Consider the following 18,265-nt stretch of genomic DNA (forward strand, 5'->3'; position numbering starts at 1 on the left):
ATATTCTTAACTTTAATGTTAATTCTAATGCTATTATTTTTAAGTGCTCAGAAAGTTCCCTTAGTAGCTTGGGTTAGTGTTGTGATTTTGAATAAGATTGTTTGTATTTTTCTACATCAGGTTTGTATTAGATCTTACCTACAGGGCCATGCCCATCATTTTTGCAATAGCTATTAGCTTTGTCCTAGGAGAGTAAAGCTGTCATAAGATACTGAGCCCTGAATGCAAAAACTGTATGAATATAAATGTCGATGTAAATATGAACAGGGTTTTCAGTTCTTCTGAAAAAAGCAGCAGTAGATGATACTGAGGCCAAAAAGACTTCTTTCCATCCATCTAAAATATGTACTTGAGCTACTGTGTTTAATAAAAATATCTTGGAGCACAAGTAAGTGTCTCTAGCTTGTCATTGTCCTTCCAAATTATGCCAGCAATTTCAACTATTCTTTGGAAAGGTTCCCTTAAAGAGTTTTGCAGTATTGATGAATAATCCTTTGTGTTTGGAGGAATGGGGTTTCTCATAGAGATGTAAGGCTAGAAGTGACCTAAAGAGATCATCTGGTCCAACTGGGCAATCAAACCTGAAACCTTGGTGTTACTAGCACCATGCTCTCACACATCTATCTATCTATCTATCTATCTATCTATGGCTTAGTCTTTTTGTCTGTGCATCTGTCTGTGTGTCCATAATGCTCTTGGGGGCCTTGGCTCCCAGTGGGGCATGGCTCCAGCAAGAATGATGGGCTGGCCATGGCTCCAGCAGAGCGGGCCAGGTGGATATGGAGTGGAGAAGTGTCAGTGGGTCATGTAGGGAGCCGCGAGTGGGTGGTGTAGGGAGGGGGTGGCGCAGGGCTGGATGTGGAGTGGAGGGGGTGTGGCATGGGGCCAGATGCAGAGCAGTGGGGGGGGGGTGCAGGGCAGGACATAGAGTAGGGGGGTGGTGCACAGCCAGATGTGGATTGTCGGCAGTGGTCACTCACTGCCCCGCGGTGTGGGGGCACAAGGCAGGGGGGCATGGGACTGGACATGGAGGGGGGGAGCAGGGAGTGCAAGGCTGGATGTGGAGGAGAAGGGTGGTGCGCAGCCAGTGGGTGCTGGTGGCAGCTGCTTCGTGCAAGTTTCCTCCCCCTTCCCCCTGCTCCTGAAAGGTGGCACGGGGTGGTGGTGCTCCATCCCCTCCCGCCCTACTCCTTTAATTCTTGATCGGGAATGCACAAGTTTTTTATAATGGTGATAACCCATTGATGAAGTTTCATAGTAGCAGGTGTTGTTGTCATCATACTGCTTCCAGAGCAGCCCAATAGAGAATATTAATAGATCTTTATAAGAGTCTCTGCTTTTTCTTAGATTTCATAGATCATTTCAGTTTCCAAAGCACAAAGTTTTAGTTTTGTAAAAGGCTCCACAGCAGAGAAGTTGAAGTTTTGTTAAAATCTTAGCCATGCGGCCATGTATTTAAGTAGTTTCTGAGATAAAAGCAGTTCTAAAATTCAGTCTGTCCAAATGGAATGCTGCATGTGAGTCTAACGTGACATCAGTGGTTTCTGCCATCACTATTTCAAGTCCCTGATGGTCTGTTGTCATGTGATAAGTCTGTTCCCCTAGTTTTTGGACTTTGGGAAGATGATTCTATACTACACAGAAACAGCTTCGGAAAGGTCTCTAAGGCTATGTCCACCCATGCCTGTGCCATGCACCAGAGGATGCATAACAGGAGCAACTGGGTCCAGCACTGGGCTGGTCCCAGCAGCCTTACCAGGGGTCCTAAGGGCCTGCTGTGGCAACAGCAGCAGCAATCCTGCCATACAGAGCCCGGCTGGCAGCCAGAGCAGCGCATGCTGCCCTTCTGCGCTACTTGGCTTTTTTTTCCATGAGTTTTTTTTGACCCCTGGATATCCAGGGGTCAGCCCCCTCACCCCATGCTGCTCCTTACCAGCACAGAGAGCAACAAAACATGCACTATGTAGCACCACAGGCATCTCTGTGGTTCCATGTACTGCATGGCCCCGCCCATCTAAACGCAACCCAAGAGTGCATTTCTCCATATCTTCTAAGAGCATGAATTGTAAGTATTTGTGATCAACAGCATTTTCTGTCAGACTTGTACATTGTCTGTTATTTTAAGATTATAAAGTTTCATCTTAGTTTTACAAAATCCAAATGGATTTCTAATGTTAATTCTCTGACCAGTGTTATTTGAGTTGGGCCCAATGATCCCTTGTGTCCCCGCACTGAAAAAATGGTGGTGGGGCTCTTTGAAATAAGCTCATCAAACGTGTTTTATTTCAAAGCACACTGCTGCCATCTTTTCAGTGTGAAGATGTGCAGGAACACTGATACATGTGATGCAGAAGGCTGCGAAAGCACATCAATTTCAGTGCTCCAGCAGACTTGATTAAATAATTAATCAAGTCTGCTCTGATGTGCTGGATTTCCAGCACATTGGAGCAGGCTCCACGCACATGTGTAGGAGCCCTTTATTTCCAAGAGATCTGGTCACAGAAAACACACAAAAAAAAGTGTTGTCAAAATTGTTTTGCCAAAACCTGGCCTGATAGGGAAGAGAAAGTGAGTAACAAACATAGGCAGCAGCAGGCTGGGGCTAATGGGGCTTAGCCCCCACAAACTGGGCCAACAACAGCGGTTCAAGTACCACCACTGCCACAGCCCTGCTCCCAGCACCCCCACAGCATGCTGCTCTGCCACTGTGACTGCAGCACCAGCCTGTGCTGGCCCCAGAGCAGCCCTGCAGGAGGTGGGGAAGGGGTCGGGTAGGTGTGTACTCTTCACCTCCCAGCCCCCCCAAGTAATATTTTCTAGTACCACCTACGGTAACAAAATAGGCTGTCCTTGGGTAAGCCACTTCACTTTGCCCATCTGTAAAGTGGAAGTGGTAATCTTGCCTCTTCATAGAAGGCTGTGAGATCTACTAATAAATGGGATATTATTAATACCAAAAACAATTAGGCCAGCAGTCCTAATCTTTTCAGTGGGCTTGGCTGTAAATTGCTTAGTTTTTTTCCCCCTTGGTCCTGTACTTCAGTCTCAACACTTTTATGCAGCAAGATTTGTTTCATAGTGGCTTAATTCTGAAATTCTGAGAATTGGACATAACTCAAAGAAAGAGTGGTAAAATGGTTAGTTGCCCAAATTAGAGATTTCAGGATAAAATATCCTAAAAGTCTTGCATGTAACATGGCATGCACATTTTAAATGCTGCTGACTAATGGAGCCAGAGTATCGTTTTTCTGCTAAATTGGCTATGGTGGGCACATTTACATGAAATGCTGACTGCACAGTAGCTGAATAATACTGCACAGTAATGTGTCACAGCACTAATATTCTACTGCACAGTATTATTAGGCTACTGTGCAGTAGCATCACTTAAAAGATGTTTGCCAGTGCTACTGCACAGTAACTTCAGTTACTGTGCATTTATTTAGTACTTGCTTATACAACTACTAACTAAATGCGCAGTAACCACTGCATAGTAGTGTCTCATGCAGATGCACCTGGTAGGTAGTATTCCATACCAAATTTTCCATACTCTTTGCAGAAAATCCTCAATTTTTTGTGCTACAAGAATGCTCTATTCCACTTCTCCTTTGGTCAACTTGTTGTAGAAAGGGTCTGTTCATTACATTGCAACTTTTGTGTGTCAAATTCTGGCACTAGTTAGAAGAAGAGTTAAATAAGTGACTTATGTACAAGTCTCTAAAAATAAACAGAAACAGAATTTTTCCACAGACTACAGCTTTTCTCCCGAATCTCCATAGAAGCTAAAGATACAAAAACATTAATTTGTGATTTTTACACTGCTTTATGTTTAGGAGTTAGAAGCTTTTCTTGGGTGTTGAAGGGGAGAACATATCTAAAACAGCAACAATAAAAAAAATCTGAAGAACCATTTTTAGTCTTTATCTTTGCTTTTGTATTTAATTGAATGAGACATGGATCTGATATTCTGAAAGCAAAAAAAGGAAGTGTTACTTCATTGGAATCATCCTCCCCAAACCTTGAAGTGGTGACTATGTTGGTGCTTTGGGTACATTGGTTTCTGTGAGTGAGGAGCAGGGTGAAAGGATGGTTGTCTCCCGCTATTACCATGGAAACTCATAAAAAGTCTGTGAGCAAGACAGAGTAATGTGGTGGAGTATCCTCTTTCCTATGTGCAATTTTCTAATTTGGGACAAGCCAGTCCTGTTTAGGAAACACTTTGTGGTTGTATTTGATAAACAATTCATATATAATCTTATACATCTATAGAAACTGTTATGTAGTAGCAAGAACCATTTATTATGGAACTGAACCTTGTTTATTACCCTTCAGTTACCTTTTTTTCCTTCCAGTAAACAATGGTATTGAATGAGGTCATGCAAAAAGCATTTAGAAAAATAACTTGCCCACTTCCATTTTCATCCAAGTGTTTCTGGTTAATTATGCAAACACTAAGTCTGCAGGCTACCCTGGAATTTGTGGTTAAAATTTTAACAAATGTTTGACCTTAAAATTGTCCTAAATATTTTTTTTTGAAAAAGCTGTATTTTGTATAATCCCGTCACGTTGCAAAAGTTTTCTTGCTTTGCTTTTTATTTTTGTAAGACCTCATAAACACACAGTCCTAAATCTTTTCATAAATTTTAAACACTCTGATAAGACAGTAAAGCCACTACAAGATTTTACAGAGAATATTACAAGTATTAAATCTGAAAGATGCTATTATGCTGCTTCCCATTTTTTGCCCCAGTGCGAGGTTAGAATTTACATAGCATAATATAAAGTGATTGCAAATAAAAGGGAATGAAGTTCTCTTTTGCCACTTCATGTTAGCATCATTTGTTAAATCAAACCCATTAGCAAATGTTTTACATATTTAGAATATTTTTAGTATATAGTTCCCATAATCTATTCTATGCAGATTTTAGGTATTGAAGATTGGTTTTACAGTGGGTGATATATGCAGTTAATGTGCATGAATAAACTGCATAGTAAATCGCTTCACAGTAAACTACTCCCATGTACAACATCTACACATGTGCCTGGGTCAGGAGCAAATTGAGCCAGGGAGGAGCTGTTCAGGCCAGGGCTGCTCCTGCCCTGCTCTGCCCCCTTCCCCCACAGCAGCCAGGTGGAGCTCTGGCTGCAACTGCTCATGTGCCAGACCTGGCCTAGCAGAGGGCTCCAGGGACGGTTCTGTGCTCTGGCAGGGGGATATGTTGGGTGGTGGAGGAGTTGTCCACACCATGAGGCTCCTGCAGCTGCTGAGCCATGTGCCTTGGCAGCAGCAGGACTGGCCCCTTGCTGCCTAGGCTGACTGGGTGCAATTTGTGCCTGTGTCGCTGTCTACACTTGTGTTTTAATTGCACTAATATACTGTGCCATCAGATAGTACTTGTGTCCGACAGTGTAGCACATCGGGGCTCCAGGGGTGGCTATGATGCCCCCTTGTGGCTCCTCAACTATGCCCAGCTCTGCCCCTAGGGCACCTTCCCTTCTCGCTCACCCTGCCTTGATGGAAATATAATAAATAGGGAGGCTGGCCACGGACCTTCATGTGGCCCCAGGCCACTGGTACCCCCAGTGGCCTCTACTGCTCCTAGGCCCCTTGCTGGGCCTCTCCATGCAGAGGCCGTGAAATGGGGTGGGACACCCAGGCCGTGGCCCAACCAATGTTTAGCATGGCGATTCAAACACAGCTCTGCTCCCTGCCTGCCTGCCTCCCTCACACATGCAGTGGCAGCCATGCTCTGCCGCCTGCAGCCCCGCCAGGACAGAAGAGTGACAGCCCCCTGCAGCGGGCCCTGCTCCGGTGCACTGATGCATTGGCTGCAGGGGACTGGCACTCCCCTCTCCTGGTAGAGCTGTGGGCGGCGGAGCATGGCTGCTGCTGCACATGAAGGAGTCAGGGAGCGGGGCTCTGTTTGAATTGCTGTGCTAAACATTGGTCAGGCCATGGCCTGGGTAGCCCACCCTATGGCACCGAGAACCTTAAGGGCTAATTGCTTGGCTGAAATCCTCCTCTATGCCATGTTCCAAGCCTCACGGGTGTTTATCATTCTGTTGTTCTCCTGTTGGGGCTTTGGCCTCCTCCCCTCTTACTTTGGCTAGACTTTCTAGCCTGGGCCCACTGTGTTGAACCCAGCTTTGAGGTATTGTCCCTTCCTGTCACTGGGCCCCTGACCTCTGTTTGCTGGGCCCCAGGTCTCTGTGTGGATGTGCTCTTCCAGGCGCCAGGCACCTGGTCACCTGCTTCAATAGTCACTTGAGCCTGCCCCGGCAGGGCTCCAGGTGATCACATACCTTATGGGCACTTACGGGACCTCTGTAAGCTGCCCTCATAGTTCCAACCCAAACCTCCGGTTTAAACTACAGCATAAACACTAAGCCTGTGGGCTATACCATACATAACATGAAGGGGAAACATCCCTCTTTCTCTTTAAGAGGGAAAACCTTCCGTCACTTCCCAGCTAGCATACCTCCCAGCCTGGGCTCCTTGTGAGCCCCCCAGTTCTCATGGGCAACATAGCAGTCAGCTTAGCATCCCCAGGTAGCCCTCCTGGGCAAGACCTCCTTCCACTGTGGATGCCAGGGAGAGACTAGCCTGCCAAGCCACAGGCTTTTATGTTCCCAGGGGTCTGCCTCCTTCCAGTCAGCTGACTACCTGGGCTGCCTGCAGATGCCTGTTAATTGCCTCATTTGCCCTGTTGCCCCAACAACAAGAAGCTGCTGCATCCTGCCTAGCCTGCTGAGCTCTCTGGCTGGGCTGCTTTTACCTTAAAGAGAAAGAGCCCCTGGTTCTCTGGGCATTTGTTGTGGGATGTGGTGCCAGGCACTTTAATTAGCAAGCTGCACTAATTAAAAGCGCCCGTGCATCACGTGTATCAATGTCACCACGTCTCTGTGCTGAAAAAATGGCAGTGGAGCACTTTGAACTAAAGCTCATTGAACGTGCTCTAATTCAAAGTGCATCGTCAGAATTTTTTCAGTGTGGAGACGCACAGTGACACTGATGCATGTAATATACATTAATTTCCATGCTGCAGCAGACTCTATTAACTGAGTTTACCCTGGCACACTGGATTTCCAGTGTGTCAGAGCAGACTCTGTGCACGTGTATAGTCCTGTCTGTAACTGAGGGCTCCTATCTCATGCCATAGTAAATTAGTATACACCAGCCTAATTGCCATGCACATTTAGATGGTGACTCTACATAGTAAAGTTGTCTACTGCGCAATAAAGTTCATGTATAGACGCACCCAGTGAGTGTGTCTACATGTTCATTAATGCACTGTAGTTACTGCACATTAAGTTTAGTGCTTGCATACCCAAACACTAAATCAATGTGCAGTAACTGGCACTACTGCACAGTAGTACGAGTACATGGGTTTTTATAGATGCTGATTACGTTGTAGCCTAGTACTACCGCATAGCAGGGCTGTGCGAAGCTTCAGTCCTTGATTTGATTCAGCCTGATTTGGTGGCTGAATCTCCGAATTCAAACTGAATCAGAGGACCCTTTAATCTCTCTGAATCGACTCAGAAAGATTTGGTGATTTGGATATAGGCACAGCTTTAAACGTTTTTTCTACATACCTCAAGGTAGCAGGCGGCTCGTGAATGCTGCGATGCTGAGGTGCTTGGAAAGTCCCACAGAAGCGCAGGGGGGTCCCCAGCGTGCTCAGCAGCAGACCCAGAAGCACTTCTGGTCCACTTCCAGGTTCACCAGGGAGTATGCAGGGGGCCCCCTCCCCTAACCCCAGCTCAGTGTCTGGTGCCTCCTGGGTCTGGGGAGGCACCCGGAGGTCCCCCTGAAGCCAATCACTGAGCTGGGGGGGCATGGGGAGCCCCCTGAGAGCTGTCCTGTGGGCCCACAAGTAGACTGGAAATACTTCTAGTACACTTCTGGATTTGCCGCCGAGCACGTGATAAGCCCTTCCCGTGGGACGCTTCATCCGCCCCAGCATCACAGCATTCACAAACTGCACTGGTATCTCAAAGTATGTAGAAAAAACATTTAAAGCCAAATCTTCAGATTTGGATTTGGCTGAATTGAATCGAGGACAGTGATCTGAATCAACGAATTGCCCCCCCGATTCAGGCCAAATCTGAATCGAATAGGGCTCACTTCGCACACCCCTCCTGTATTGCAGCATATTGGCATGGGTTTTGCCCAGCATGCTACTGCACTATGTTATTAGGCTATTGCACAGTTGGCGTCTTATGCAGATGCACCCAGTATATAGTAAAATAGTGAGTTCTTTGTTGGCAGAAGCTTTGTTTTATTGTGTCCAGTGTGTTTGCTTATTTCCTTCTCCATAGTGGCAGTTCACAGAACCTGTTAGTGGAACTCTTGTGGCAATGTTGAATCTTACCATTTCTGTCTTTTGCAGTAGAAGTTCATGGTGCCTTTTTTTTCAGCTTCCATTAGTGACTCTGTTATGTGCCCTGTGTTTTGCCCCTAGCGTTGTGACAGTCACCTTTTGCTGGATCTGAATATCACACTTTTCTATTCCCGTGTCATCTTTCTTCCTCTGTTATTTAAAATCTCATTGCAAAAAACTTCCCCTTTCCTTTTCTTTAATGCTGCTGCTTCTAATGATTTCAGTTCTCTTACTTTTCTTGTGTTTCTTTCTACTTAGAGATGTTGGTTTGGACTTTGTTTTATTGTTATTTCTTTATTTTTGTGCCTTGCTTTTTCTCTCCCTCGGTATTCTGGATCAAAAGGTGTTATGCAGATAAAACTCTTAAACTGCACTCATGAGATTGTCATCTGATACCCTGGGTCCAATGCAAAAAACAGTGCACTAACGTAATAGCATTGTGCCATCTCTCGTGGGTTAGGGGGCTCGTGCTTTCTTGGAGTACAGTCACTTGAGGTGATTGAGCATGTTGTGCATGTCCATCTTTATCATATTGTAACTTTCACTTTAATAGAATTCTTAAAATTAAACCAAACTAAACTTTAAAACTCTGGTTTACAATGTACAAGGAGCAAAATCCTGGTCATTGAGGTCAACGACCAGATCCCCCTTGGTTTCAATGGAGCTACTGCTCTGGCAGTTTGTGGGCTTGCTCAAATTGAAAAGCTTCCTTTAATCCACAAGTTCATTGTAATTTGCCTGCATTGAATATATACTTAGAATCACAGAAGAAGAGGTCTGGAAGGGAATTTAAGAGGTATTTTAGTTCATCCCTCTGCTCAAGGCAGGATTGTCCCTATTCAAACTATGCCATGCATACAAGTGGTTGTTTAACCTGTTCCTAAAACCACACAGCAACCTTGTTGTACAGCTACAAGGCATATGCCCCAAAACACCAAGAGTCATCTGTTTTAACATGTAAACTAATCTGCCATAGGTAAAATGTGGGAAAAGGGCTGTCAATATCCTGCTACTTTAAGGATTGTTAATATATACTTGAGAAATCCAAGGAAGAGTCCAGGCCCCTGGCTACAGAGGAAGACTTGTCCTTTTCCTCCTCTTATGGTTTTTTTCTAAAATCTGGCCAATACTTTTCACTTACCATTTGAATGTGCCTATATGCAGGAACAGCAATGTCCAGGACTGGTTTTCCTTAGGATTTTCTGTCTTCCTATTGTACTCTATTCTGTTTTGAAGGACTTCATGTAGAACCAACATGCATGAATTGGCAGCTGAATCGTGTTTATGAACCTTCAGCTGACGGTATCTCTGTCAGAGTCAATATAAAGTTAATATTTGTTTGTCATCTTTATTCATCTATGATGGAATGCATTTCCTTATTGTTACTGCTCTGGATGTTCCTTGTGATGTACTGGATAGCTCAAGTTGTCTTGGTATTTTTGATTTCATTAAGGCAAACAGAATTGCCTACAGACATTGTCTTCTGTTTTATTCCCTCAGTAGTTTACTTTAACACACAGGTTGTGTTTATACAGCACTTATAATATTGTGTGCATAAACATGAAACAATGAATAAGACAAAGAAGCTTATTAGTACAAATATGTCATTAAGTGAAATTTCTGCAGTACATTGTAATATATTAATGCTACACAGCTTGTATGTCTAAACTTATATCTAGTGCTTTTATTCTGTAGGCAGCAGTCCACACACATTATTTTAGACATACATTAGAAATGCTAAAAATATTTTCTTACTAAGCAAGGCTGTCTTTGTGTCTTGATTTGTACCAAGCACCTTCTACTTGGTACGATTATGAATATCAAATATATTTCTTATTTGCATCACTAAAATCTCTAGCTTTTCCTGCGTAAAAACAATGATAACCCCTCCTTACAACATAAACTCAGTTGCAAAATGGTATTTCTATAGCTAAGCATTCCTCTTCTCAAAATACCTATATCTTTCAAAAACTGTACCTAGGAAGAATTCTGCCCATAAATATATTTGATACATAATTGTACCAAGTAGAATGTACACAGTACAAGTCAAGACACAAAGACAGCCTTGCTTAGCAATGCTAAAAATATTTTCTTGCTAATGTATGTCTAAATTAATGTGTGTGGACTACTGCCTACAGAATAAAAGCAATAGATATAAGTTTAGACATACAAGCTGTGTAGCATTAATATATTACAATGTACTGCAGAAATTTCACTTTGTAGCAAGAAATCTTTTTTGCTTGCTCCCCCCCCCCAAATGTGAAGCTCCTCCATATGGCAAAAGCCCCTTTTGCAGTATTTGCCCCCTTTTTGGAATGCTCTCTCTTTTTTCTACCTTTTTCTTCCTTCCTCTCTTTTTTCTTTTATATAAAAATAATAATAATATAATAAGGTGTTCTTCTAGTGAAAATAGAGCTTGGAGATGCTTTTACAAATGTACTTTAAGTTTAAAAGTAAGTTGTACCATATAACAGTGTTAGCAAGGGCAGGAATCTCTGTATGGAGCGGGTCCCTGAATGAATCATGGTTGGTTTGTGTAACATAGTAGCTAGTCTGGATAAACAAATTAACAAGTGGCAATTAACACCTACAAAACTACAGTCTGAGAAGAGGAAAGAATCAATACAGAGCCAGGAACTCCCTGAAACTTTACTGTTGAAGGTACAGAAGCCCCAGTTTGAACTAATTAACACTGGAAACAGACTCTTGGGGCTGAAATACCCCCTTATCAACCACTTCCAGAGCTCTATTCATCATGGCAGTGAATCAATCAAAATTCATCAACGGACTCCCGAGACTGCACATACCTGCGGACATGACCCCTGGGGCTGACAGCTGCCATCCAGCAGCTACCAAGAGGGACATCCCTCAAGGTCAAAGACCCCTGGATTGGGTAAGCCCAAGAATTGGGGAATCACCAAAGTCTGCCAGACAGTGAAGAATGTTGCCCTCTTTGACCTGACCAGCACCCTACCTGTCCAGCCAGAAGGACCAGCCGGTGACCCCCTTCTGAAGCCTCAATTGGCCATCAACAGTGGACTCCAGCACTTGGGGATAGGTATATCTTGACACTGGTGCTTAGTGTTCATAGCTAGCTACTATGAATGTGTGTGTGTGTTTTTGGGGGGGAAAAGTCAGCACCAAGGTTTATGGTCTGACTTTTGCATCCGTCCAATAAACTAGAATTTTATGATGAACTTGTGTGTTGGTCCTTTGTAGCCAACAACTTAATGGCATACGTGTACTAATAAGAAATATTGACTCAGATTAGGCATATTCCAGACTTTCCATGAAAGAATTAAATGTTTAACTTTGCTACAACATTGTAATGGGAAACGTAGGTTTACAATTGTAGTCTGTAACAGGGGGCCTGCTCTGGGCCCATCTCACCTGTTTCTGGGCCCACCCACCTTCTCACCCACCACACCTTGTTGGTAATTAATTAATAGATGTTAAATCAAGAAGGAGGCTGCCCATTTCTTGCCCCGATGCCAGGGGGGCACTATCTGCAGCTCCATTCCTTCCCTACACCGCAGTCCAAACCTCACAGATGGCATCCATAGTTCTCACAAATAACTGGGCCCCATAATCCTCTTGTTGAACCACTTTATGATCCCTCCATTCCAGCAGCCTAATCCACCTTCATCCTGGGCAGCATAGCCCCCTGAACTGCTTCCCCTTCCAGGTGTGGTCCCCCCAGGACCTTTTGGCTCACTAGCCCTGGCCTACCTCCAGGCCAGTCAGAATCCCAAGCCCTCAGCTCTTAGGTGCTTCTTGTGGTAGGCCCCTGGCTCTTTGACCCTTCCAGTCCTGGCCCCAGCATTGACCAGTCAGGGGATGTCCAGACAGGCGTGAGTCCATGGCCTCACTCTCTCTCTCTGGGGGTCCACCCTGCAGACCATACAAAGAGGTAACCCTACCTGGTTGTGGGGGGTAGGGGTTAAGGAGCCCCAGTTAGCCTTTCACCGGGGTAGTAGCTGGCCTTGTATTTCCTGGGGACTCCCATGCCACTGGGAGCCCCACCAGGCCACCCACTCCCAGCAGGGTGCAGTTTTAGGTCATACCCAGGACCAGGAGTCTCCTGACCATTCCCTACCACTCCTACCTTACCTCCAGATGACACCAACAGCCCTGTGACCAGGCAATGTTGTTGCTTGCCTCCCAGCAGCAAAATGCCCTGTTTATATGGGCAGCCCTGAATCTAAAATGGCTGCCCTCATCAGGCACCTGCCAGCTGCTGTCTCAGGCCCTTATAGTGGCAGGCACAAACAGTGCCCTGCCACATACTAACAAATGTAAGTACAGGAAAAGCAGGGCTACTGTAGATATGGGGCACAGCTACATGTGCCAATGCTCTGGGATGGGTTTACTCTAGATCCACCCTGGACAGGCGTCTACGTGGGAACAGATTTGCTACTGCTGGCAGCTACTCCTGTGGTCCAGTGGCTGAGCCCACCCCAGCAGCAGGCAGTTCTGAGTGGCCAGGAGTAATATTCCTCCCCCTGCTGCCTGACTGACCATTTGCTCCTGGTTGGCCAGCTACACGTTCCATTCTGCACAGTAATTACTCCTGAGTAAATTTGCTATTTGTATTTACAAGTAGCAAATTTACTCGCTATTAGAGCAAATTTATGTGCAGTAAGCACCGCATGTGACACTTACCTCACAGTAATTTGCTTTAATCTTGAGTAAAGCATCTTGTGTAGATGTGCTCATTGTTTAGATATTTTTAATTCCACAATCTACTTTTTTATTCTGCTCAGAAATTTTAAAAAGATGTAGAGTAAAATAACTTCTTATGCTTTTGTTAAAACACTTGAGGTCTTTGAGTAGTATTTTACCAGGTAATCATTTGGTCTAGGAACAGAAATTACACATGAACCAGTGTAAGTGATTGAAGACCAGATAAAATCTGTAACACATCAGAGGCTTGCATAAAAGGCTTTCAAAATGGCCAAAACTGGTTTAAGATGAACCTGGATGGATGTAATATCAGACTTAACTGATTTAGCTTAAGTTGGTTTATTGAATGTCTGTCCCAGATCCTCTCCAGTTTCAAGTTAACTCACAGTCCCCCAGCATCCCAGGATGGTTTGCACCTGCCCTGCAAGCCCTCACCCTTGCAGGGTAGGTGGGCTAGCCTTGGCCCAAGCTGTCTGCTTTAGCAGAACAGGGAAGCATGCTCTTGTGCCCCTGGCTTCTGGCCTGGGCCACTACAGGCATGTGGCTGCATTTCATAGATTTTCATAGACATTGGGGCTGGAAGGGACCTCGGGAGATCATCGAGTCCAGCTCAAAAGTGGCTGTCCGTTCTCTTGTTTATTGGTTCAATCTATGTATCTTAGCCTAACCTGTGAAGACTGCAGCAATTCAGCCTCAGGCTTTTTGACTGATTGTACTTAGCCATGGTGCATGATGTATTCTGTTGGTCCATTTTTAAAATTTCTTTATAGTTGCTTCAGTCAAACTCCAGAATGTGTGAGCTGCTGAGTACCATCCATCCCTTAGGAAACGTATGTCTTTGTAATTGTTACTTGCAGCCTATTAATTGAAGTGAAAAATAAATCTTTAATTGATTAGATTACGGACTACTATAACAGTTAATTATATTCAGTCTGGATTTATCCAGAAACTGTAGCTGCTCAATGATAGATGTCAGAGGGTATCCTTCCACCTTCTGGTTCTATAGTTAAGTGGTTAAGGTACTTGCCCAAGGAGTTAGAATTATAGGTTCTAGGTCTTCCTTACCCAAGAAGAGGTTTAAACTTACATTGCATTTGTGATGGGCTAGCTCACAGTGAACTAGCCCAGGGGTTTTGAAAGGGCAAAAGATGATTGGAGGACTTGGGATTCCCTTTCCTCACCAATCAGGCCTCAAAGACTCACCCGTTGTGTCCCCTGATTGGCCCCTTGGGTCACCTGGAGGGGGATAAAAGGCACAGCGCCGCTGACTCAGGGGAGACCAGTGAGGGATCACAAGGAAGGAGCTGAGCCAGTAGGGCAGGAGCCTGAAAGAGCAGGATCTGCAGGCAGCAGTTGGACCCTCAGCAGCACAGTGTGTGGCTGGCAGGGGAGGCTCCCCACTGGGCTCCAGGATTGCCTATGAGAGGCTGCAGCCAGCAGGAGAGGCTCCCCAGCTCCAGCAAGGATCTGAGCAGCAACCTGAGAGGTTCCCAGCTCTGCTTCCAGTTCCTCCAGTCGGATTCCCCCACATGGTGCACAGTCCCTGCCGCCAGCAGCAGGAAGCAGGCTCTTGGGCACTCATGACCTTCGCAGCTGTTGTCACCTGGCAGCACGTGGCTCTGGCCAGAGCTGCACATGGTGGCAAGGAGCACATACAGGCCGGCCCAGCTCATTCATGCAGGGCTCCCCACAGTGCACATGCCGCTCCTGGCACTTACGTGCCACTGGGGGAAGCCCCATGTGATGAAGCCACCTGCTTTCCCCACTCCCTACCACCATGGAAGCAAGGGGCATGGCTCCCTGCCACTTCGGCGGAGTCCCAGCAGCTGCACATGGGAAAGACAGGTGGCTTCATCACTTCCCTCAGTAGTGCACAAGTGTCGGGACTGCACATTCACTGTAGGGAGCCCCACATGATAGAGATGGGCCAGCCTGACTGTGCTTCTTGCTGCCATGTGCAGTGCTGGCTGGAGCCGTGTCCTGCAGAACACGAGCACCCAAGGACCACTGGCTGCTGTCGCTGCTTGCACCAGTAGTGGGGGCTGTGCGCCATGGTGGGGAGTGTGTGGGAGGTCCCCACAGCCACCCCACCTCCCTCACACTCATACCTTGCCCACCTGTGCTCCTGCTGCCCCCTGGGCACAGACTCCATGCTCTTGCCAACCCTAGCCCCACACTCCCTACCCCCATCCAGCTGCAGCTCCCCCCTCTCCCCCACCCCCACTGCTTCCCTACCTGCTGCCCGGAGCGAGTGCTACAGCAAGGAGATGAGGAGGAGCTGCTGGATGCTGGGGAAACCAATCAGATCCCCTGGCAGCTGCAGCAGTGGCAGCAACAGCCCCACCTAGAAGCTGCGTGCTGGCTGGGCCGGGCTCTTCCATGCATGAGGGTGGGAATGAGGCACATGCACTGGATGGGGTACAATTAGTTGGTGAGCACCTGTGGACTGAATGAAATTGCCTGGTGGGCTGGATCTGGCTGACTCAACTAAACCTACCCCAGCATTTGCATGTGCCCAGTTAGTAGCAGGGTTCTTTATGTAGCTAGCAAATAGGCAGTACAAGCTTTTTTGGAAAAATGTACTTCCAAAAAACCTAAATGATTTTATGTTGAATAAATATTTTATGCCACTATGATCCTTCATTCTTAAAGATGAGATAAGGATAAGTTAAAGATAAGAAACTCCATTTGGCAAATGAAAACATGTATATATATGACTGAAATGGAAGGGAACACAAATAAGCGTTACACAAGCATATATACACAGAGCATCTATAATTGTTAAATGTTTACAGGGCACATCTACATGTGGTTAATGTGCCATAATTACGGTGCATTAAATTAAATGCGCCATGATCGTCACTACTGCGCAGTAGTGCCAGCGCATACTTTTGCCAGGACGTGTTAATGTGCAGTAGAATTAGTCTACCATGGTTTTAGCATCTTGTGTAGATCCGCCCACAAAGTGCATAAAATGACTACTCAGAAAATTTAAAAAGCTAATTTAAACTATTGTTTACACCAAGGCATGCACTCTGCAGAAAATGAACAAACCTGATGGGCCAAAATGCTTGATTCAACAATATCAAGGAAATCAGCAAATACATACAGTATCATTGGTAAGCAACAAAAAACACATTTTTGGCAAGATGTCTGCTTGTTATTAACACCTCATTTATGTTCATTCAAGTGTAGCTCTTAAAGACAAAATGTATCCTTATCCATTCACTTAGGATTCCTGTAATCACTAGCCCAAGTTGATGCTGTGCTGTTTTCCCCACATAGCCTCTAATTAACCTTCGTTCTAAACAACACTGCCATTTATTTCAGTCCTCCAGTGGGTGACGGCTGCCAGCAGTGATAAACTGCTTCATGGCTTTTGTGAATGTGAATAGTCAGTAAGAGCTAACATAATACCAATTAATTTTTACTTTTAATTTGTAAAAGGCTAATTAAATCCAGTATAGAAATGAGCCACAGCTATTTGCACAGCACTTACAGTCAAGCATATAGAGGTCTCTGCCTCAGAGACCTCTACCCCAGAGACCTCCACGGTATACATACATAATGCACAAATACAAAAGGAACTTGTAGTGGTGAGAGGGAATGAGGAGGAAGACAACAATAGGATGTATCAAAAGGTATGTGAATGAGTAGTGAAGTTCAGCTTGTAATATCGGTCATACGATTTTGTGGGAAGGGAAAGCGTTTTCTAAAGATTCATACATATAAACTAATGCTTTTGTTAGAGGTGGACTAAGCATGGAGGTAATACGTTTGAAAAAAAATTGAAGATCTGATGGGTCTGGGGTTCCAGGAGTAATGGGACTACAAGATAGGACAATAAAAATGAGTTGGTTTAATTGCCTGGCATAACAGCACTGCAAATGAGAAGTGAAATGGAAATAGATGAAATAGAGGTATGTGGGAATTATTTCTAGGAACTTGTAGACTGGATATAACAGAGCAGTAGCCAAAACAGATGTTTTCATCGATTTATTTCTGTCAGACTGCTGCTGGTGATAGGACAATAAACTGGGATGCCAAAAAAGATGTTAATAAACAGAGTGCAAAACGACCAGGGCCTAAATCAAATGATGATAGGAATGTGGGAGGTGGGGAGAAAGAGGGAAGTAAACTTATGGAACAAAAGATGGTGCAGGATGGGGAGTAGAGATGAGAGAAAAGCAAGACTATGGGATGATGCCCCAGTTGCTAATGAACAAGGATATGGGGTGAGAGAGGAGAAAGAGTGGAGTATAAGAGGACAGAGTGGCTCCATGCTAACAATGTAATTTTCAAACTGATGGAGGGCCAACTGTGTAGGGGAGTCAGAGAGCAAGCTGGATGCAGGCATGCACAGAGGAGGTGTGGAAGGGAATCTGTGAACTGTCAATACAGTGCTATTATAGTGGTGTATTACATTAGAGTCATGAATTTTAATTGATGCTGGCTGTGGACTATGAGAAATCTTCATGGAGACACTGAAGGAGCAGTTAGAGAAGAAGAAAATCCTGAGAAGAGAGCACCCAAACTGTTAAGCCTAAGATAATTTTGAAGAGGCTGAGGTCTGCCAAGCATAAGGTGGCAGAAAAGAGAAGGATAGAGAAGGTGATTCATGACTTGTTCAAGAAAAGATTGTGACTTTGATTTTGGAAGATATTAGCAAAGAGGAAGTAAAGGCAGCAGGAGTAAGTAAACCACATTCAGAAAGCAAAGAAAGAAAAACCAAGAATATCCAAATGCTTTTCCCTAATAACTGTTTACCAACACCCCTGCCCCTCCCCAAACCCCAAAACAAATCAACACTATTTCTATAGCACCTAGGAGTGATCCCTCAATTCTGCTTAAGGCTTCTAAACACATCTGTACTACTGCTAATTTATTGTATGATATGTTCCCTTTCATCAGGATGTTCTCTCCTCATTTCCATCTTCCACTGCATTGGAACCCATTAGCTACTGGAGCTAGGAAAAATGCCTAGTAACATAGAGCGATGAAGACATATCAGTTGGGATAACAGCCTTTCCTGCTATCTTAGTGTAATAGTAATATACATGATGTAGAGCTGGAGACATATAGAAGGCATGAAGTTGAACCAATACAGATGAGTCTCTTGCATAAGTTTCACCACAGATATTGGTATGAAATACCTGTTAACGCACAATGGCTGCATTCAGACAAGTGCTGCCATGAGGTAT

The 18,265-nt window shown here is 44.9% G+C and overlaps 1 protein-coding gene across 3 annotated transcripts in view; it reads left to right on the top strand.

Moving 5' to 3' along the window:
• Positions 1-18,265, top strand: part of AKAP7 (A-kinase anchoring protein 7) — a 133,500-nt gene that overhangs the window by 20,191 nt on the left and 95,044 nt on the right. The window lies entirely within an intron of this gene.

The sequence above is a fragment of the Crocodylus siamensis genome, chromosome 1 (genome assembly GCF_052110815.1).
Source record: "Crocodylus siamensis isolate JL-2025a chromosome 1, ASM5211081v1, whole genome shotgun sequence".
Taxonomy (NCBI): domain Eukaryota; kingdom Metazoa; phylum Chordata; order Crocodylia; family Crocodylidae; genus Crocodylus; species Crocodylus siamensis.